Source organism: Bos taurus, chromosome 13, assembly GCF_002263795.3.
Source record: "Bos taurus isolate L1 Dominette 01449 registration number 42190680 breed Hereford chromosome 13, ARS-UCD2.0, whole genome shotgun sequence".
Lineage (NCBI taxonomy): Eukaryota > Metazoa > Chordata > Mammalia > Artiodactyla > Bovidae > Bos > Bos taurus.
In genome coordinates this window covers 78,294,734-78,316,193 of record NC_037340.1, presented here as the reverse complement: position 1 = coordinate 78,316,193, position 21,460 = coordinate 78,294,734, and the positions used below count along the sequence as shown (strand labels likewise).

Genomic DNA, 21,460 nt, shown 5'->3' with positions numbered 1-21,460 from the left:
GTTCCAGTGGAATTACAAAGCTTAAAAGGAAGTGGTCTCTCATTCATTCAAACCCTTGTAAGCAGATGAAGAACTGTTATCTGTGTGTTCTTACATGCCTCCAATGATGGGGAACTCACTGTCTAAACTGTTCATCCTGTAGGGCTCAACAGAGAGGCCTCCCAAGTTGCCCCTAGTTTTTCCCTCCGACTCTGCTCAGATGTCAACTGCTCCTCTGGCCAGAGTTACGCTGGGAGGAGCCCAGCGGACAGGACAGGAAGTGGGAAGCAATGTGAGTTATGACAGAGACTTCCTGGGTGCCGCCACCAGCTCCCTGCCACGAGGCCTTGGGACATACCCTCTCCTCTGGGTTTCAGTGTCTGTAAATGGCAACGCTCACGGCTCCGCAATCTCCTTCCAGTTCTTAGAAATTGATTGGGCCTCGCACAGGTGCCCGGCGGGAGCTGGGGCAGTCACAGGGGGTTCACCAGTCCCGTCCACCCATTCCCATCTCGGAGGCCAGAGCTAACCTCGGGGCAGGCGGGGCAGGCAGGCCCGGCTGGGGATAAAGGCAGGTGCCCCAGGGTACAGCCAGCTTAATAACAGGCTCCCAGATCTAGGGGGTTTGAACCCAGGGGAATAGGTTCAAACACAAATTGAGCAGCCCACATTCTTGCCTGCAGCTCTGAGAGCCAATGGTTCCCACACCCAGTGGGCTTGGCCCCCACTCTCTCCAAGCCCATCCTTCCCGGGGGGGAGGTGCCCCCTTCTCTGTGTTCACCATGCGCCCAGCTTCTCACTGTACTCAGAATAAGATCCACACCCCTGGCCCTGGCCCGGCCCACACCTGACCTCTCCTCCTCCCTCCTCCCCTCAGTCACTGTACCGGGGGCCTCCCCAGTGCTCTGCAGACAGGCCACGCTGGTGCTGCCTTGGGGCCTTTGCACTGCCTGTTCCTCCTGCCCAGAACATGCTTCCTCCAGATCTTGCCTTGGCAGCTCATCCTTCGGGCCACCACTCCAAGGTCACCTCCCCAGAGAGGCCCTCCCTGACCCCATCCAGTTGCTCTGTCTCACCATCCTGCCTTATTTCCTCCACCGGAGGCTTCATGGGGATGTCTTATCCCCCGAGTTTGGCGTCTGCCTCTCCCAGGGTTTGGAGCCTTAGATGGCGGAGCCGATGACTGGCCCAGTGCTGGGTCTGATGTCACCAGGCACAGCCTGGCACCCACCCATCAGTGTAGGTTAAATAACAAGTGAAATGGATGTTGCAGATGCTGAGCCCATTCTGGGGGCGGTCAGTGCTTCACCTGCATAGACCCTCTCACCTCCGCACAGATGGGCTGGAAGAATACCTGTATTGATACGCAGACTCACTGTGCCCCTAAACACACCTGCATGCATATGCACGCACACACCCCACCCCCCCACCCCCTGCCTCCATAGCTTGGCACCCAGACGTCTCAGCGCTCCTTCCTTTCTCCAGGCTCCAGCTGGCCCCACGCCAGCTCTTCTCCCCCAGCCTGCCCGCCTGCCCTGGGCACCAGACTCATAAAGGACAAGGAAGGGCCTGGGGGGGGCTGGCCGGGTGCCATGCGAACGCAGCCCCTGGGGCCCTCGCCTCCCCCTGAGCTGCCAGACACCTGCGTAATGAGTGTCATTACTGGGGACCCGCCGGGCAGGCCCCGGCTCGCCCCAGCCACCCAGGCTGTGAACAAAGCTGGAGATGGGGTTCGGGGAACACGGGGCTGCAGGGGTGGTGGGGGTGCCTCTCTCCTCCCTGGCCCCAAAGCTCAGCCTGGATTTCTGGAGCCGCGGAGACAGCCTCTCGTCTCCCACACAGACTCCCAAACCTCAGGTTCCTCTCCCAGTCCGGCTCAGGTGGAGACAAAGGAGGGGAAACACTCATTGAGTACCTCCTGCATGCCCATGTGGCGCCAAGAGCTGGTATTGCCACTTCCCACTTTAGACTCCGCCGCGTCCGTCCGCCTGATCGCTTACTGTCTCTCTCCTCCTTTTGAGCACAAAACGTGGAGAACATTTATTGAGCATGTCCTGTGTACCTTGTGCTAAACACACGTATTAACGCCTGTGTTCTTAGAACAGCCCCACGAGGTGGGTACTGTAATTTATTCCATTTGACAGAAAAGGCTCAGAGAGGTAAGGCAACTTGCCCAAAGTCTCACAGTTGATGAGAGGTGGGCCAGGAGCAGAGCCAGGCCTTCTGGCTCAGAGTCCGTGTTCTTCGCTGCTTGCCACGCCGCGCCACCTCTCCCATCACAGCGGGCGGTTTCGTCCGAGCTGTGCCGTCCCCAGCGCTCGGTCTGGTCCTCAAAAAAAGCAGTGAATGAGTGAGTGAGAGAATAATCTCGCTGAGTTCTGACAATGTCTTTCCAAGTGACATTGACAAATGAGAAAACCAAGGCTCAGAGAAGTCAGGTGACTTGCCACAGGCCACACAGGGACGGCACCCCGCAAACTGAGATTTGCCCTCCCGGTGTCTTCTGTCGAAGCCAGGATGGGAGCTCATGCCCCGTGCCCCTCCTGGCCCCTCGTGGCCCTGACCCCTCTCTGGGCTGGCCCAGGAGGCCCAGGAGGGTGAACGTGTGTCTGCCTCAGTGTCCCTAGCATCTAGCTGGGGCACACAGGTGACCTGCAGACTGAAACTGCAGCTTCTCCCGGTGGCTCCGAGGAAGGTCTCACAGGATCAGATCCTGACAAGTCCACCCGTCCTCTCTCCTAGCTCCTGAGCCATGATGAGTTTCCCAGATCCACCCTGCTCTCCCTTGCCTCTAGGCTTCCCCCTACCAGCAGTCTTCCAGAAACTGCCCCAGCCTCAGCTTAAAGGGCACCTCCTCTGCCAGGAAGTGCCCAGCACTCAGGGCTCTGTGAGGGCACCCACGCTGCTGACCCTGGGCCATCAACTCCTCAGCCCGCGTCTGACTTCTTTCTTCTCAGGGTGAGTCGGCCTGAACTCTCTGTCCAGCCACCTTGCTTTCATCCCCACCCTGCCCCTGACCTTCTGGGTAAACTTGGCCATTTTAGCTCCTCTGTCAGAGGTGTAGGAAATTTAAGCCAAAACAGCAAGTGAAGGCCCCTACTCAGATCCCATGAGGGACACTCAACCCAGAGCTCCCTGCGTGGTCTGACTCCTGCCAACTTCTCTGACATCCCCTTTCCCGTCCCTCACTCCCTCCAGCCACCTGGCCTCCCCACCTTTCCCAGGACTCTCCAAGCCCCAACCCACCCCAGGGCCTTTGCCCTGGCTGTTACCCCTACTGCATTCCCTTTCCCCAGGATCTGTTCCTTCTCCTCCTTCGGATGTCTCTTCAGGTCACCTCTTCTGAGAAGCCCTCTCTGATCCATGAAGCTCCCGAACACCCCTGTGTGTTTCGGTCATGGGGCTTCTCCCCCGCTGAAATGATCTTCTCTGTTCCTGGGCTTGCTCAACTGATCTTGTCTCTTCCACCAGAATGCAGAAGGAGACCTTGCTGGGTCTCCTAGAGCCTGGTATACTGTAGGTGCTCGAGCAACAGGCATGGAATGAAGAGAAGACATCAAAGTGCTGCCCCGTCCCTGCCTCATTCCTGCACCACCCATCCCCGACCGGAGTGGCCCCCAGCCCAAAGTTCAGGGGCTGGGGACCAGGCAGCCCCACTGCCGCCGCCAGCAGGCCCCTCTGAGCCCTAGAGCCTGTCTGGTTCCCAGCCTCATAAAAACCTCCGCCCTCACCTTGCCCTTGGGCGGCACAGGCAGAGGGAGGTAGCCGTGGGGCCCCGAGGCTGACCCTAACATGGCTCTGGAGAAGATACAGACGCCAAAGTTGGTGTCCATGGAGCCCGGCGGCCAGGTGTCGCTTCAACTCCATGGCACAGCCCCGAGGGCTGCCCTGACAGGTCAGGACCACCACGATCGCCCTCCACCAGGGAGGCCGCCGAGTGCAGTGGGGTGCGGCCACGTGCCGAGCCCAGGCCATCGTGCCGCCAGAGAAAGGCACAGTCGGCATTCAAACGCAGCTCCAACGGATGCTCACGCGAGCTCCAAGGATGCCCGCGTGAGCCCCAAGGGCTGCCCGCGTGAGCCCCAAGGGATGCCCGCGTGGGCACCAAGGGATGCCCGCATGGGTGCCCATGTGGGCTGGTCAGCACACAGATGTGAAGTGCGCCCTAGCGATGCGCCCCACGCATCCGGCTCTGAGCAGGGATCCCAGAGGCAGAGCACTGAGCTCTCGGCCAGGGGACCCAGCCCCTCTGTGCCTCTGTTTCCCTCAATGGGAAACAGACACCGCCGTGTCTCCCTTGCCAGGGTGTTGAGGGAATGAAAGGAGATCCTGCGGGGTCCAACAGAGCTGCCCAGATCCCTTGCTGCCCGCCTGCTGCGTGCCCTCTGGGCCTCAGTTTCCCCATCTGGCAGGTCGGGTTGTGGCCAAGGGCAGAATGAGATATTTGCCCAGTGCCCCGCACACAGTAAGTGCCTCATAAGTGCTTGCTATTATTTACTCCAGGCCTCTGGGGTTCACTTTCCCCTTCTGCAACTCCAGAGGGCAGTCCTGATCACCCAAGACCTCTTCTAGGTCACTGGGGCAAAGGTCCAGGGGTCCTAAGGTGGCCCCGGCAGGGGGAGGTGGCCCCAGGTCTGGGGGAGGGCGGCAGGGTGGCGGGATTGGGAAGCTGCCTGGAGGCTGCAGTGACTCACCAGCCAGCCGGCCTCCAGGGGGCTGGGCTGCGGCCCCCCACGCACCCCTCTGGGCCCTGCCTTGCGCCCAAAAGTGCTGTGTCATGCTCTGTCATGTGGCTCCGGGTCATTAATACCCGAGTTCTGGGAAGCTTGGGCCGAGTTCCCGGAAGGGGTCAGCCAGTTCAGTAAACAGATTGGCTGGTTGGTCGTCACGGCTGAGCCGGGCGGGCCTGCAGCTCGGGAGGCAGGAGGTGGGGACTGGTGGCCAAAGGGGGCCCAGGAGCTGCCCTGATCCCTGTGCAAGGCTGGCACCTCCCAGGGCAGCGTGGCCCAGGCTCTGCCGACGCAAGGTCAACCTGAGGCTCAGAAAAGGCAAGGCACTTGCCAGAGGCCGCACAGCAGGGCCAGGGCTCAGGCTCAGGACTCTGGACTCACTGTCTAGGGCTCTCAGCGTCCCTCTGACTAACAGGCAGGAAACTCTACATCCTCTTCGCCTCCAGATCCTGCCCCGGACTCTGGCCAGTTGGTCGGATGAAGAGGCAGACTAGTGGGAGAAGGCAGGTTGGGAAGGGAGTGGGTTTGGCCGGCTGTGAGGCTGTCCCCATGGTGGGTCCTCTAAAAGTAATAATACGTCCCAGCAGTTCGTGAGCACCTCCAACGTGCCCTTAGACACGAAGCGGTACTTGGGCGCCACTCGAAGTGCCTGCCGTGAATCCACTCATCTAATGTGCAGCCACCTTTGCACAATAGTCACAGCTATCATCTTTAAAGCACCTACCATCCACTAGGCACTGAGCTGATCCTCATGTGGACCCCATGAGGTGGACATTATCCTCACCCCCTCTTCACCAGATGCGGAAATAGAGGCCCAGAAAGACAAGCAGCTGTATTACTTGGTGGAAGGAAAGTGGGCTCCAGGGTCAACTGGACCCAAGAATTCAAACCTTGACTTTGCCCCTTCCGACTGTACGACCTCATGCAAGTGCCTCCATCTCTCAGAGCCTCAGTTTAGCCCTCTGACAAACGTGAGGATTGTACTCAAATCACCCGGAGCCAGACCTGGTGGGAGCGCGTAAGAAGCGAGGGAGGGCCAGGACCGTGGCCTTGGACTGCCCTGGGCCCTGTCCCACTCCGCTGCTTCCTCTGCGTGACTTTCGGCGTGATGTTTAACCTCTCTGGGCCTCCACGTCCTCTGTACGATGGGGATCGTAGTAACACCTCCCTCATACCACTGACAGGAGGAACGAGTGAGCTGACACCCCGGGAGCCCTCTGCGCAGCACTGGGCACTAACACAGGCGACTCGTCCTTGCGTCTCACCTAAGATGACTCTGCTGGGATGAGGGGAAGGGTGCCGGGTGGTGGACAGAAGGACAGGACACTCACCAGCACCCTTCTGTACCCGCAAGCGATTTGCACAGAGGAGATCAGGCCCCCGTTCCTCTTCACTCGCTACTTGCTCAGCCCTGGCTGTGCCCCGGCCTCTGCTCCTTGGTTCTCACGCTGCTGTCCGCCATCACTAGCCCAGCCCCCAACGCTTTCATCCAAGCTCTCCTCTCGTTATTCCCACGACTGGGGTCCTCCACCAGGCAGGCTCCCGCTACCTTAACCCAAGTGCCTGGTCCACATTTCCCCCATCCTCTGCCACTCAGATTCAAAACCACCTCCTCCAGGGAGCCCGCTCTGATCCACTGCTTGAAAGTAAATTCTCCTGGACTCTCTCTAAACCTTACTTACCCCTTTCTATCATTACACATCAGCTATTTTTGCATATGCCACCTCAAATTTTGGCTGCTGCTAGGTGGAAAAATTGCAAGGGAGATTGGGGGGAAAAATTGTCTTGCCTCTAAAACACTTGAAGAAACCTGCTAAATAGAAATTAATAAGTCCTTTCATGAATCTACCCTAACTTCACAATTCATTATTAAATTTCTAATTTAGTACTTAACGAAAATTTTTATGGCGTTTGAAAATAATCTGCGAACGAGAATGTTCCTTGTTGGGCAAACACTCGCTGGTGTACATGGGGATTGCCAAGAACCCAGAGCCCGTGGTGAAAAAAATGAGCTGCTCATTGCCAAACAATTTCGGAAGTGAAATTATTAATATCATTAAAATCCTTTAGTGATTTTTCCAGCCAGGCTTTCAGTCTGGCCCCTTCGTTTATTTCCCAGCATCACCCCAGCCCCCATGATCACACCCCCTTCCCTGATTCCCTGGTTCCATCTCTCCTTCCCTCCCTCACCCTCAAAAACAGTCTGCATACCACCCCCAACACCTCCATGCCCTTGTTCACACTCCTCCACCTCCTGGAATGCCCTCTCCTCCTTCTTTTTTTTTTTTTTTTGCCGGAATCTGACCCTTTTTTCAGAGCTGAGTCCAAGCTCCTCCTCCCTCCAGCCTGGTGCCCTGCTCGCCCTAATCCCCTCACTGGAGCGCCTACACTTGTGACTCCCCATCTGCAAAAGAGAGGGGATGGCTCAGCAGGTAAAGAATCTGTCTGCCATACAGGAGATACAGAAGAAGCCGGTTCAATCCCTGGGTTGGGAAGATCCCCTGGAGAAAGAAATGGCAATCCACTCCAGTATTCTTGCCTGAAAAATCCCGTGAATGGAGGAGCCTGGCAGGCTATAGCCCAATCAGTCTCCAAGAGTCGGATACGACTGAGCATCCAAGCACATAGAGGGGAGGAGAGGCACCAAACTCATGGCCCTCAGGCCAGATCTGGCCTGTACATTTATAGATTGGCTCCAATATTGAATAACCAATCCAGATTTACAGTTTCTCATGAGAAACTGGAAGCCCTCGCCTTGGAGACATGGGGCTGAAACTGAGTGGCGCCCCATTCTTTAGATAAGCCTGTGGCTCTCACCAGCCAGTTCACTGCGTGTGCTGTTTTCCCGGCCCTGGAGGTACCTGAGTTTGCAACCCTTACCCTGGAGTGAAAGTCCTGTGGCTTTCTTCAGTCTCAGCGCCCCTTCCTGAAACATCTTAGGTAATGGTTGAAATGAGGGACCCCCTGCCCACTTGACCGTGTCCTCACTCCTGGAAGAGACACCCCCATGCCTGCCATCCAGGTGCGTCCTCTGGACACGTCAATTCTTTGAAGCAGAGTTTGAAAACCTCAGCATCACTTCAGGCCAGGTTGGGACCCATCTCAGACCTACTGAACTGGCACCCGAGAAAAGAAACCTGATGTAGCCCCCCCAAAATCAGGCCCCCACTCAGCAAGACAGCACCTTTACCGACCCTTGCTTGGGCCAACAAATCCTGCTGAGTTCGCCTTCAAAACAGATCCAGAGGGACTTCTCCAGAGGCCCAGTGGTTAAGACTCCACGCTCCCAGTGTGGGGAGGGATGGGGTGGGGTGGGGCTGGGTTTGGTCCCTGGTCAGGAACTGGACCCCATACGCTGCAACTAAAGATCCTGCCTGCGGCACAACTAAGCCCAGTGCGGCCAAACAAATAAAATAAATAAATATTTTTAAGAATTAGATCCAGAATCCAGCCACTCCTCCAGCCCCGGTCCCTCCCCGATCCCGGAATCCCTGCAATCGCCTTCCCCATGCCCAGCCAGAGGGATCCTGTTAGACCAGTAGTTCTCAATTCAGGGCTGATTTGGGGGGCCCCAGGGTGCATTTGACAATGTCTGGAGATATTTTTAGCTCTGAGTACTGGGTGGGAGAGGGGGTGCTCCTGACATCCAGGAAGGAGAGGCCAGAGGCACTGCTCTGAGTCCTGCGATGCACAGAACAGCTCCACAACAGAGGGCCGTTGGCCTGAGTGTTGACAGGCCCAGGGTCAGAAACCTGTGATCCAGCCTGAGTCAGGCCCTGCGCTCCTGCTCAGAACCCTCCGGGGAACCCCACTTCACTTGCAGTCAGCCTCTGCCTCCTCCTGTCGCCCACAGGGCCCTGGGTGATCCCGACCCTGACAGCCTCTCGGATCTCGTCTCCACCCCAACCCTCCCACGGGCTCACTCAGCCAGGTCACTCTCCTTATCTTCCCCCAACAATGCGAGATTTTTCTCCCTCAGGACACTTGCATCTGCCATTCCCAGCATCTGAACCCTCTGCCTCAGACGTCTGCAGAGCCAGCCCCTCACTTCCCTCCAGCCTCCTGGCCCGTCAGTGGTGGCCTGAGTGACACTGCAGCCCCCGTACTCCCGCCCCCCACCCCTGCACTTGCCAATTGTCTCACTATCTGACATACTCCATCTCGTTTGTTTCTTGACTATCTCCCGACTCAGATATAAGCGCCGTGAAAGCAGAGAGTTCATCCATCGTTTTAGTCCGTTCTGTTCACTGTTGTCCTCCCAGTGCTTAGCCCAAAATGTTGTTGCTGTTTAGCCTCTAAGTCATATCCAACTCTTTTGCAACCCTATGGACTGTAGCCTGCCAGTCTCCTCTGTCCAAGGGATTCTCCAGGCAAGAATCCTGGAGCAGGTTGCCATTTCCCTACTCCAGGGGATCTTTCTGACCCAGGGATCAAACCTGCATCTCCTGCCTGGCAGGCAGATTCTTCACCCCCAAGCCACGTAGCGAACATATGACTTGGTATAGCAGGCCCCCAGTGTGTTAGAATTCTAGAATTGCAGGGGCTTAGTCAACTGAGGGGCTTCCCTGGTGGCTCAGATGGTAAAGAATCCACCTGCAATGCAGGAGACCTGGGTTCGATCCATGGGTTGGGAAGATCCCCTGGAGAAGAGAATGGGTCACCCATTCCAGTATGCTTGCCTGGAGAATCCCATGGGCAGAGGAGCTTGGTAGGCTACAGTCCATGGGGTCGCAAAGAGTGGAACACAACTGATCAACTAACACTTTCTCACTTTCAGTCCACTGAGAGCCGGTGAGCTGGTGACATCTTTGTCCTGACAGGAACAATTCTACAGACTCGGACTCCATGGTCTTAAGCATCCATCAGGCTTGCATTCCAGGCCAGAGCACCGCCAAAGAGACACTTAGTTGCTAGCTTAGAGAAAGATGGAAAGGCAAGAAAGAAGGGGAAGCAAAGGCTGGGCCAGGCGAGGAGGCTGAAGCCACAGGTGGTGGTAATATGAGATAGGCCCCAGCCTAGGAGGGGTCCCCGGGCTGCCCAGCCCCTGGAGACCCTGGCCCCCCTCACAGAACAAGAGCTCCACCTGGGAGTGTGGAGGAGGGCACTCCTGGAGACCCCGGGCAGGAGCTCAGAAGAGAAAGGTGGACAATTTGTTCTAAGGAAAAGCCATGTAATGTGAATTCACTGAGAACCAGGCCAAAATCTCAGAAAAAAAGTTAGAGAAATAGAGAAATTTGCCTAGAACCTGTCTTGCAAAGTAAAAAAAAAAAAAAGAAAAGTGAAAATAAATTGGTTTTTCTCCTTGACCTAACATGATAACATAATTATACAAATTCTTAGGATGATCAAAGTGAAGGGAACGTTGATATATTTAAATAAATATAAAAAAAATAAAATAAAATGGCGTGACAGCACATATCCTTTTCGTTGCGTGTGATGAAGCCAACATAATCATGGAGAGAGTAATTCAGTGTGCACTGTGGCCACTCCCGGGGCCCTTGGTCCCCGTTCCCATAACTGGCCGGCCCACTGCAGACTCTGGAAACCTGGAGGAGGCTGCGGCCCCGCCGACCCCAGGATGGACTCCCGAGTACCGCTTCCACCACCTCCAGCTTTTGATCCAGAAGACAGGCCCAGATGCACCTGATTGGTGGGCGCTGGTCACGTGGCTGTAACCACGCCTCTGGGGTCCTGCCTTCCTTCCCTCGCAGTCCCTATCCCTCAGACCCTCATTGGCTCCCGCAGCCTGTTCCACATCCCAAGAGGGACGAGTCCAGCCCCTCCAGTTTTTGAATAACTAAAGGATTATTGTGTCCCACTTCAGGAACAAATGAGAAACCAGGAAAACATATTTTTACAATTTTTAACAATGAAGGAACTAATTTTCCCATTACAAAGATGGTCTCAAACAAACAAGACAAACGCTCCATGGAGAAAATGGTAACACCATAAAAATGAAAGCAGCTTGGGCATCCACTAGGCACCAGATGCCGGGCATACAAAAGTGGACGAAGGCTGCTTCCTCCTGAGCTCACTGTCTGTGGGAAAATGGCTAAGAGGCTGGTCCGAAGCCCGCAGGGATCAGGGGCGCCTGGGGAGCTGGGGGACGGCAGGGCCATGCCCACGTGAAGGGGTGGTGAGCTGAGAAGGGGACAGAGTGCTGTCAGGCAAAGGCGTGGCGGGAGGAAGAACGCCAGCCACAGCTTCTAGAACCTTCCAGACCACAGGTGCCCACCGACTGGCGTTCTGTCTGTTGTTTTTAATGTGATTTTTTGGGTCCAGCATTTAAAAATTCAGACTTTTCACACACGACCTCGGATTTCTGGCTTCTCTTGATAAATGGAAAGACTTGGGCCGCGTGCCGGCTAAGAAGCAGCTGAGAAGGGCTTGTTCTCTCCAGTCCATGGCAGCCACCACCCAGCTCACCCCTCACTCTTCACGTCACCAAGCTATCTGAGTTTTTTGACTCCCTGTTTTAAAGGTTGCCAGGGAGGACGCTGGGGAATCAGGCCCAGAGAGCTTGAGCAACTAACTCTCCCAAAGTCACACAGCACACAAAACAGGGCTACAGCCTGAGGACTCGGGACACGAACCACCTCCTCCCCGGAGCCCCATGGACCCCCACCTCAGTCCTCCGGGAGCCGCTGACCCTGGCCCTGAGCCCCCAGAGAGCCAGGAGGCCGGGCCAGGGAAGGCCCCGTTCTGTTTAGGTTTTGTGGTCTCGTGAGTAACTGAGTGGAAAAAAACAAGCTTGAAAAGATAACAATTACAACGAAAATTAAATCAAAACGGGCCCGTGACTCATTTATGGAGCCGTAAAAACAGAAAACAAAAACAAGCTGGTTCTGGAGGAGGGAGGCTGGGATGAGGAGGGGAGAAGCTGGAGAAGGGAAAAAATAAAGTAGGAACAGCCTCCGGGGCCGTCAGTTACCCCAACAAAGAGGTACCGACGCCAGGCCCCTGGATGGGGCGAGGGTCCCAGGGGTACAGGAGCCGGAGGTGCCCGAGGAAGGGGCCAGATCCTAGATTCTGGTGGGGTGGCTGGTCTTGTCTTCCCAAATGCCCCTGTGAGCTGGGTACCACTCATGTGCTTCCTTCTGCAGATGAGGAAACTGAGGCTCAGAGGGGCCGAGTGACCAGCCTCAGGTCTCACGGCCAGGAGGCTGGAGGCTGAGAGCCAAGCCTGGCCCCAAAGCCCATCTGAGGTTCAGTCTTGCAATCTGGAAAACAGGCTCTTGAGCCCCAGCCCTGTTCTGGGGTTCCGGAAGCTGCCCTGGACGTTTCGGGAGCCCTGAAGTCTAGCCCCCTGACATGGTGGGCCCCTCTCCAGCCTCCCCGTCTCCATTTACGCAATCATGGGGTCACCCCTGGCGATGACGGAGGCAGGCCCAGGAGCTCGGTGGGTCTGACCCGAGGGAGCTTCAAAGCTCTGCCCTGCCCGCTTCCCAGAAGCCTCTGCCCCCAGGGGGATGAGAGTGGAGCCAGAGGCAGAGCCCGAGGGCGCCGGCCCCGCAGGCCTGCGTTTCCCCGAGGTCACCCTGACCCAGGAACCAGACCGTGCGGGTGGCCGAGAGCCGGATCAGGGAGCCAGGCTGGGCAGAGAGTGCAGGAGCACCGGGAGGAGAGCACTGGGCCTGAGGGAGCTGGGGGAAGGGCCCCTGGAAAGCTAAAAATAACACCGCTCACCACGTTAGGACATGGGGTGTGGAGTGCTTACTGTGGGCAGGGCACGGTGCCAAGCACCTTACATTCATTCATTCATCCATTCATCCATTCTGCAAGTCTCTCTTGAGCGTCTTCTTGGGCCAGGTGCCATATTGGGGGCTGGGAACTTCACGATGATCAAGAGAGTCACAAGTGGAGCTGCCATCCTGAACACTGCAGACAGACAAGGAAAAACCAGGCTGTATCGGAACGTGGTAGGAGCTACAGAGACTACTGAAGCTGGGAAGAGGGTGTCAGGCGTTAGCGGCAGCCTGGCTGAACTGTGACGATTAAGCAGGGACCTGAAGGAGCGAGAGCAGGCCGCCCTCAGGAATGGTGTTCCAGGCAGAGGGAAGAGCCAGTGCGAAGGCCCCGGGGTACGTGCATGCCTGGTGTGTGTGAGGACCAGCCAGAGGGCCCGTGGGGCCGGGGCAGAGAAAATCCTCCCAACAGGCAGGAGAGCGGGTACTGCTGTCATCTCCTCTTACGGAAGAGGAAATTGAGGCTCAGAGGTGGGGAATGACTTGCCCAGAGGCACAGGGTCAGGAAATGGCATAGGGAGCACAAGTCGGGCTGTGCGGGGAGGCGGGAGCGTGAGCCCCAGGCTGCAGGGCCCGAGGGCGACCCCCAAAATGCTGTGTCACCTGCCTTGGTCACAGCCACAGACGCTGTGATCGTGCAACCAGAGCCCTACAGGGAGCCCCAGCCTGCCTTCACCCCGCCTCCCAGGCCCCCTGGGTCTAAGGGGCACTTGGTGGCCGAGAATCCCGGGAGCTCATTCGGGCGAAGCTATGAGTGACTGCGAGCAGCTCCCGGCTTATCCCTGTCCCTGAGGATTGAACCAGCAGAGAAGCAGCTTTGCAGCCTCGGTTTCCCTGTGTGTCAAATAATGGGTCCACTTCGGTGGTCTCCAGTAGCAGCTGTGTAGAGCTTCCATGGTGGCTCAGCAGTAGAGGATCCATCTGCAGTGCAGGAGATGTGGGTTTGATCCCTGGGTCAGGAAGATCCCCCTGGAAAAGGAAATGGCAAGCCACTCCAGTGTTCTTGCCTGGGAAATCCCGTGGACAGAGGAGGCTGGCGGGTTACCGTTCATGGGGTCACAACTGACTCGGACACGACTGAGGGACCAAACAACAGCAGTGATGGCAGCTGTGGATTCTCGGGTCCAGAGAGAGGCACGGCGTCCTGAGGTCACACAGTCACGGAGTGACAGAGCCGGGGTGACCCCGGGCGCCTGGCTGCTGGCCCGGAGCGCATCTTCCTCCTCCCTGGATGAGGCTTCACCCTGGATCCCAGCCGCCTGAGCTGCTCGCCCTGCCCTGATGTCTTCACCCCTCTCCCCTTCAGCCAGCACCCTGCACCCCTCAGCCTGTTCACGCTTCTGGGCCTTGGCACGTGTTGGGGGCCAGGAACATAACAACGGTTGGGAGAGACCCGAGTGGGGCTGCCCTCCCAAACACTCCTCTTCTTGGGAGTTTCTCTCTTCCTTCCCCTGTGCCTTCTCCTCCTCCTCTCGTAAAGGGAAAATAAAGCAGGATCAGAGTACAGAGAGAGAGGTTAGGAGGTGGAGGGTCTTTCAGCTGGTGAGGGCAAGCACTCAGAGAAGGCTGCCCAGAGGGGTGACATCTGAGATGTGACCTGAAGGGACTGAGGGAGTCATGGGAATACGGGATCCATGAGGGTTCCAGAGAGAAGGAACAGTACCTGCAAAGGCCCGGAGGTAGAATAATCCATGGTTTGTTAGAGGAACAGCAGGGAAGCCATCGGCCCAGAAGGGAGTAAGCCAGGAGGAAAGTCGAGGAGACAAGGTCATCAGAGAGGGATAGGGTTTGCTGGGGCCGGGAGGCCACACAGGGCCTGGTGGGCCCCGGGGAGGACTTTGACTGACTCTGAGTGAGGTGGGAGCCTTGAGAGGCCTCTGAGGAGGGGGGGACCGGCTCTGCCTTAAGTCCTAAGGGCTTCCCTCTGGCTGTGTGCGGAGGTCAGACGGTAGAGTGGGAGGTCCCCAGCGGGGTGATGCTGGTGGCACAGACCACGGCGGGAGCCGTGGAGCTGGGCAGAGGCAGGCTGGTTCCAGACGCAAAGGTGGAGCTGACAGGATGTGGCAAGCCGTCAGATGCCAGGATGAGAACAAGGCATAGAGGAAAACCCCTGGGTTTGGGGAGCACCTGGGGCACGGAGGCGCAGTTTGCTGCGGTGGGGTGGCGGGAGACCAGGAGACCGGCCCACTCACGGAGCTTGGCTGAGTCTGGGGCTCCTGTCAGTCACCCCAGTGACAACTGGGAGGAGGGAGTGGATGCTTGTGTCTGGGCAAGTGTCCGTGCTGGAGAGATGTGTTTGGAAATCACCAGCGTTTAGGTGAGGACAAGCGCTGTGACTCTGGCACCTCTGTTCCCCTCTTCCCCTCGCCCCAGTGCCTCAGCGGGCCCTTACAAAGCACCCAAGGGACCCTCGAATAAATCCCAGAGCACGTGTCTTGGGTGCCCACCACGATCGGGGCCATGCCAAGAACTTCTTCCCACTGACCAATTTCATTCTCACAACTTCTGACGGGGTGGGTACCACCACAGCCTGCCTGCAGAGCTGAGGGTGAAGGAGTTTTGCCCAAGGTGTCACCTAGTGCTGAGAAAATAAATTACTGGATTAATTCATCCTAGGAGGCTGCTCTAGTGAAGGGTACAGCAAGCAGCAGTCGCGGTCATCGGGAGTTGCCACCGTCCTCAGCAGCGTCTGACCATGACGCCCGGCCCTGGGCCTGGGGAAGCCGGAGGTTCCTGAGCAACCTCCTCCAGGCAGTGGGAAGGATGGCCTCTTGGTGACTCTAGGTCCCCTGGAAAAAGGTGGAAGGCAAACCTAGAGCTCCCCAAGGCTAGCAGGAGGGATACTGGGAAAGCAGCTCGGAGGAGATGAGGGAGCTACAGTCAAGGACCAGACCGAAGCCTCAAGCCAAGCGAGAGACTCTAAGACTTTAGGGCAGACTTCGGCATCAGTGAGACCCCCACCACTTCTAAGAAGCCCACAAGTGCTCTTCATCAGATGCCTCACACTCACCATTCACTGCAGCCATAGCAACCCGCTGGATGGAGCCCGGAGAAAGGCTGAGGCAGGGGTGTTTTTCTGCATGTCGTTTTGGGGTGGACCACTCCGGTTTGTCCTTCTGTGTGTGGGACCATGTTTGTTATTTGTATATTGTATGTGTGTGAAGTTCGATTTGTCCACTCAACATCCCCTGAAGGTCAGAAGAAGAGTAAGACCTAGATAGGGTTTGTTGAGATCCAACCTTGTGAGAGCCACTGGACGAAGTTTCTAATACGTAAAATCAGAGTTGCGATCGCTTTTTCCTCCCAGGGCTGTGATGGGTTAATCTAGGGCTTGGAAAACTTATTCTGTAAAGAACCAGATAGTAAATATTTTCACTCTGGGGGCTCATATGGTCTCTCTCACAACTCCTCAGCATGTGGTTGTAGGGCACAGGCTTTATAGATGATAGTAAATGAACGGGCATGCTGTGTGCCAATAAAATTGTATTTACAAAAAAAAGCTATAGGCAAGATTTAGCCCATGGGCTGTGGTTTGCCAACCATGCTTGGCACAGAGTAGGCACTTAATAATATTTGATGAATGAGTAAAATGAGTCTGGATTTCACTTTCTTCACTTCTTAAGAAGAAATAATTACAGGGACTTCCCTGGTGGCTCAGACAGTAAAGAATCCCCCTGAAATGCAGAAGACCCAGGTTTGATCCCTGGGTTGGGAAGATCCCCTGGAGAAGGGCATGGCTACCCTCTCCAGTATTCTGGCCTGGAGAATCCCATGGACAGAGGAGCTGCAGTCCGTGGGGTCGAAAAGGGTTGGACAAACTGAGCGGCTAACACTGTCCGATGGTCCAGTGGTTAGGGCTTTGCCTTCTGGCACAGAGGGTGTGCGTTCAGTCCCTTGTTGGGGAACGAAGATCCCACATGGGTCATGGCCGAAAATCCTCGTTACTTACGGCTTCAGAAAGGGGACAATAATCATGGTGGTGGGATGGTGACAATAATAGTCACCAAAACCTGATGAGATAGGGGCTCGATGGTCCCGTTTTACCCAACGTGAGGCTAAGTGAACGAGGCCATGGGACTGGGAGAGGACGAGGTTGGGATTCCAGCCCGGATCTCCTGAAACTGGGCCTGGCGCTCTCGCTACTCTGGAGTCTGGAGGCTGAAACCGAGACCCTGGGGCCCACACGGGGTCTGCAGCGGAGTCTGGCTCTAGATCCTCGGTTGCATCCTCCCTGCAGCCAGGGGTGTGCTGCCCATACTCCGTCCAGAGCAGTGGGTCACACAGAGACAGAGAGACAGACAAAGAGCGAGATGGCGGGTCCAGCGAGACCAAAAGGGAAACAGAGGCGCAAAGGGAGGTGGAGCTCAAGGCGGGTGGCATCTCCCATCTCTCCTTCCCGCCCTGGGGCCCCTCAGCGGACCCCACCACGCTCTCCATCACCAACTCTTTCCGTGGAAAATTTGATCCACGCCCCACACAGTCCTGGTTTGGAACCCTGGCTCAGACGATGTGTGACATTAGACAAGGGACTCCCCGTCTCTGACCCTCGTTCCCTCCATCTGTGAAATGAAGACGATGCTGAGTGGACCGCTTCGCCGGCTGCTTGCTGGACCAGATGGAGCGTATGGTCATTGTTGACTGGAACCAACGCGCACCCAAGGACCCTAGGCACCCCACCCCCTCCCTGGGCTAGGGAAGGAGGCTAAGGACACTTTCAGGGCTCAGGGCTTGTATTCCCCAAGGGGTCACTATTTACATATTCATTCTTTCAACATTTATTGAGCACCTGCTGTTTGCCAGATCCTGTGCTGGACTACAAGGAATGCAGCAGTGAAGGCCAATAAAACTGCCTGCCCTGGAGGGGCTGATGTCCTAGGTGGGAAGGCAGCTGAGAAACCAACATGCCCATGAACACAAAAGTACCAGGTGGAGAGGAGGGCAAGGGGAGAAATAACTCAAGGACATGGGGGTGGAAAATGCCTCCGGGCTGGGTGGCTAATCATTGAGTAGTTTCCTGAGTGCGAGGCACTTCCATTGACTTTAATCCCACTGAATCTCCTCAGCAAGCCCAAGAGATAGGTACTCTTAGAGCCCGCAATTCTCAGGTAAGGAAATGGGCTCAGAGAGGATTAGTGACCTGTCCAAGGTCCCACAGCTGTAAAGGGGCAGAACAATTCAAATGGGCCCTGAAGTCCTGGGGCCAGTCGGAGGGGTTTAATCCAAGGTGGGTTGAGTCGCTAGCAGTCGGTACTTGCTCTGCAAGTTAGCAGAGCAGGAGCTTGAATGGGGGACAGACAGGCGGAGAACAAGACTTGCGTCAGAGGCCTCAGCAGCCAATAGGTTAAGCCCCTAGGAATCCGGGTCCCCGGGCTCCCTGGCAGTGCTCCAGCTCCAGCTCCAGCTCTCGCCACCACCAGGCCCCAGATAGGGTGACGGCCACACCCAGGCTCAGCCTCTGGCCCGCGCCGCCTGCTGGGAACACGCAGTCCTTGGGACTAGGAGGCTCAAAATAGAAAGCTCAGAACCTGGGATGGAGCCTGGAATGCCCGGCAAGCAGGCCGGCCCGGACTCCTGGACCGGCCCGAGCACTGCCCGGCCTGCTGGGGCAGCAGAATCAACAGCATCTCCCACCAGGGCCTCCATCCCAGCTGCTATCCTCCCGAAGCAGCTTCCAGGAGGCTGGCTCCAGGATCTGATGAACCTGGGCTCCTGTCTGGCTTCAGCTAGGACTAGCCATGTGGCCTTGGGCTGGTCACCTACCCAGAGGGACCTCAGTGTCCTTGACAGTGTCACTGTTTAGTCACTTAGTCGTGTCTTGGCGGCCCATGGACTGTAGCTCACCAGGCTCCTACGTCTGTGGAATTTTCCAGGCAAGAACACTGGAGTGGGTTGCCATCTCCTCTCCAGGGGATCTTCCCAGGCTCCCTATGCCTCCTGCACTGGCGGGCGAGTTCTTCACCTCTGTGCCGTTTGGGTGGTTTAGTATCTTTATCTGCCAACAGCTCACAGAGTTGCTCATTCGGTCCTTCTTCGACTGGCAAGCACCTGTCATGTTCCCGGCCCTGTACTGAGCACTGGAGACCCAACAGGGAACAAAAGAAATAAAAAGCACTGCCTCTGTGGATAATGAAAGTCTACAGTGTGCCGGAAGGGCTTCCCCACTGACTCAGAGGTAGCAAATCTGCCTGCATTTCAGGAGACATAGGCAGGAGACCTGGGTTCAATCCCTGGGTTGGGAAGATCCCCTGGAGAAGAAAATGGCAACCCAGCCCAGTATGCTCGCCTGGAAAATCCAATCCATGGGGTCACAAAGAGTCAGACCTGACTGGGAGACTAGACAACAACAGCAGCAATGGTGCGTTAGGCCCTGTGGGGCTCTGCGACCCCGTGGACTGTAGCCCACCAGCTGCCTCTGTCCTTAGGATTCTTCGAGCAAGAATAGGTGGCCCTAGTGGTAAAGAACTTGCCTGACAATGCAGGAGACATAAGAGACGTGGGTTTGATCCGTGGGTCGGGAAGATCCCCTGGAGGAGGTCATGGCAACCTTCTGCAGTAGTCTCGCCTGGGGAACCCCATGGACAGAGGAGCCTGATGGACTACAGTCCATGGGGTCGCAAAGAGTCAGAAGGTGATGCACACTCTCAGGGGAACATGAAGCAGGGACAGGGACATGGAATACTAGGTGAGGAGGGGAGTTGGAGGGGGGCCTGTGTCCAAGGGGGACACTTGGGGAAAAAGTGTTTCAGACCAGGGGAGCAGCCAGTGCAAAGGCCCTGGGACAGCATGAGCTTGGGTCATTTCAGAGACACAGGGCAGCCAACGTGTCTGGAAGGGTGAGTGGGGAGGGGGCAGGAGGAGGGGAGGTCCCTCTGATACGGGGCCTTGTGAACCAAAGGATGAGCTCAAGCTTGATCCTCGGAGCTCTGGGGATGTGACTCAGCGGGGGAGCAAGGTGGACTGATGCACAGTTTTATAGGACCCGTCTGGCTGAGGGTAGAGAGGGATGTTCTGGAGGGACGGAATGTAGACTTCTGTACCAGCGCAGGTGAGAGGTGACAGCTGCAGAGGAGGCAGAAGGAAGGATGTGGAGACCCCTCTAGGCCTCAGGAAGCCCAGCAGGAAGTTGGCAGGCCGGAGGCCCAGTCTGGGAGGCTGACTGGTTTGTCCAGCCTGGAGCCTGTGACCCCCACCCCCAGCCCGTGCTGATGTGCGGCAGCCCTAGAGCTGGGAAATGTGCCTGGCGTGTCCGCCACGAGGCCTGGGCCAGACAGTGCCCGTGGGACCTGCCAGAAGGCTAGGCAGGCACCCTGGCCACAGGCTTGCCCACACGTGGAACCTCTCAAGCCCACTGAGTGGGGTGAGTGGTAATTACAGGGCCTGGAGCAGAGTGGGTGGGGACTGTAGACCAGAGCCTCCCCCACAGCCAGCCCCACTCCTGTTTGCTGAGCACCTATTGTGCGCTGAACCCTCACCACACACCATCCCAGCCCGCCGGCCGTCAACCCTGTGCCTCTGGGACCTTCACATGACCCAACTTTCGGACGAGGAAGTTAAGTTACCCACAGTCCCACGGGATGAAACAAGACAAGAAGGAGCTGAGATGCACACCGAGGAGCCCAAATTTGGCCTTCCTCCTTTGTGGCTCCACTGGCAACAAAGTGCTGCAGAGACCAAGGTGAGTCCAGAGGAGCACAGGACTTTGAGCCGCATGGGGCTTTCTCTGGGCCTTAGCCCCCTGCTATGTCAAGGAAGTAGTCATTCATTCATTCACAAGGGTTTCCTGGGCACCTGCTCTGCACAGGCACTGTGCTGGGGGCTGGAGGGCAGCAAGGAGCAATAGACAACACTCCCTCCTTGACAATGGTGACGTTCCAGTGGAAGAAGACAGACAAGCGTTATAAACAAGTATGGTAACCTTCTAGGATAAGCTCTGAGTCCTAGGAAGAAAATAAAAGAGCCTGAGGTGATGGAAATGAGGGGCTGGCCAAGGGCCCCTCTGAGCTGAGGCCTGGGGAGAGCTGAAGGAAGAGAGTTCTCTATTCCAGAGGAAACAGCAAGTGCAAAGGCCCTGAGGCAGCAGCATGATTGATGTATTTGTGGCACAAGGAGGAGGTCAGCGTGGCTACAGTTGAGCAGAAAATGGGGGAGAGCAGGTGGGCTGCGGTGGGGGAGGGAGGGACGTTAGAGGGGGCTAGGAGGTGACGGGGTAGAGTCACACCCCCCCACCAAGCCTGTGGGTGACTGTAAGGACTTTGGCATCTGCTCTGAGAGCAGTGGAAGCCATGGAGTATTCTGAGCAGAGGAGGGCCAGGACCTGTCTTGGGTTCTCAGGGGATCCCTCTGGCTTAGGAGGCAAGAGTGGAGGCAGGAAGAGCCCTGAGGAGGCAGCTGCAAAAGTCCCAGCGGGAGAAGGCAGTGCTGGATCAGGTGGGCAGTGGAGACAGACCCTCAGACACTTGGACGAGCTCACTGGTGGGCCAGCCAGGGTGAAACTCAGGCCTGAAGCCTGGGCAGCCAGGGATGCTGTCACCACAGTGGGGAAGACCCCAGGTCTTTGCTAGAGGTTGGGGGCCCTTCTGGGCAGGAGGACCCACCCAGAGTAAAAGGGGGTACCTAGGGCCTCCCAGGAGGCTCATGGTAAAGAAGCCACCTGCCAATGCAGGAGACACAGTTTGATCCCTGGGTCAGGAAGATCCCCTGGAGGAGGAAATGACAACCCACTCCAGCATCCGTGCCTGGGAAATTCCATGGACAGAGGAGCCTGGTGGGCTACAGTCCATGGGGTCGCAGAGTTGAACACAACTTAGCCACTGAGCAAGGTCCACCACAGCCCTGCCTCAAGCACAGACTCAGTGAAGAGGCAAGAGTGGAGGCAGGTACCTACCCCACGGACAAGTAGCCCTGGAATCTGAGACCCCAGAGATGAGACGCTCTCCCTGGTGAGAGCTCTGCAGATACAGTGCATCCCTGACCCACCCGACCTCCCACTCCACAATAAGTGGATTT

The 21,460-nt window shown here is 56.8% G+C and overlaps 1 long non-coding RNA gene across 2 annotated transcripts in view; it reads right to left on the bottom strand.

Annotated features, from left to right (window-relative positions):
• Nucleotides 1-1,428: 1,428 nt before the first annotated feature.
• Nucleotides 1,429-21,460, bottom strand: part of LOC132346985 (uncharacterized) — a 48,107-nt gene continuing 28,075 nt past the window's right edge. Inside the window, exons 2-3 of one of the 2 annotated variants that reach the window (XR_009497045.1) lie at nucleotides 4,674-21,460; nucleotides 1,429-3,493 (exon numbers count right to left, since the gene is read on the bottom strand). The exon at nucleotides 4,674-21,460 is cut by the window's right edge and continues 11,943 nt beyond it. This is a non-coding gene — a long non-coding RNA (uncharacterized lncRNA). The remainder of the gene's footprint in view (nucleotides 3,494-4,673) is intronic. The other variant, XR_009497046.1, reaches the window with a different exon arrangement.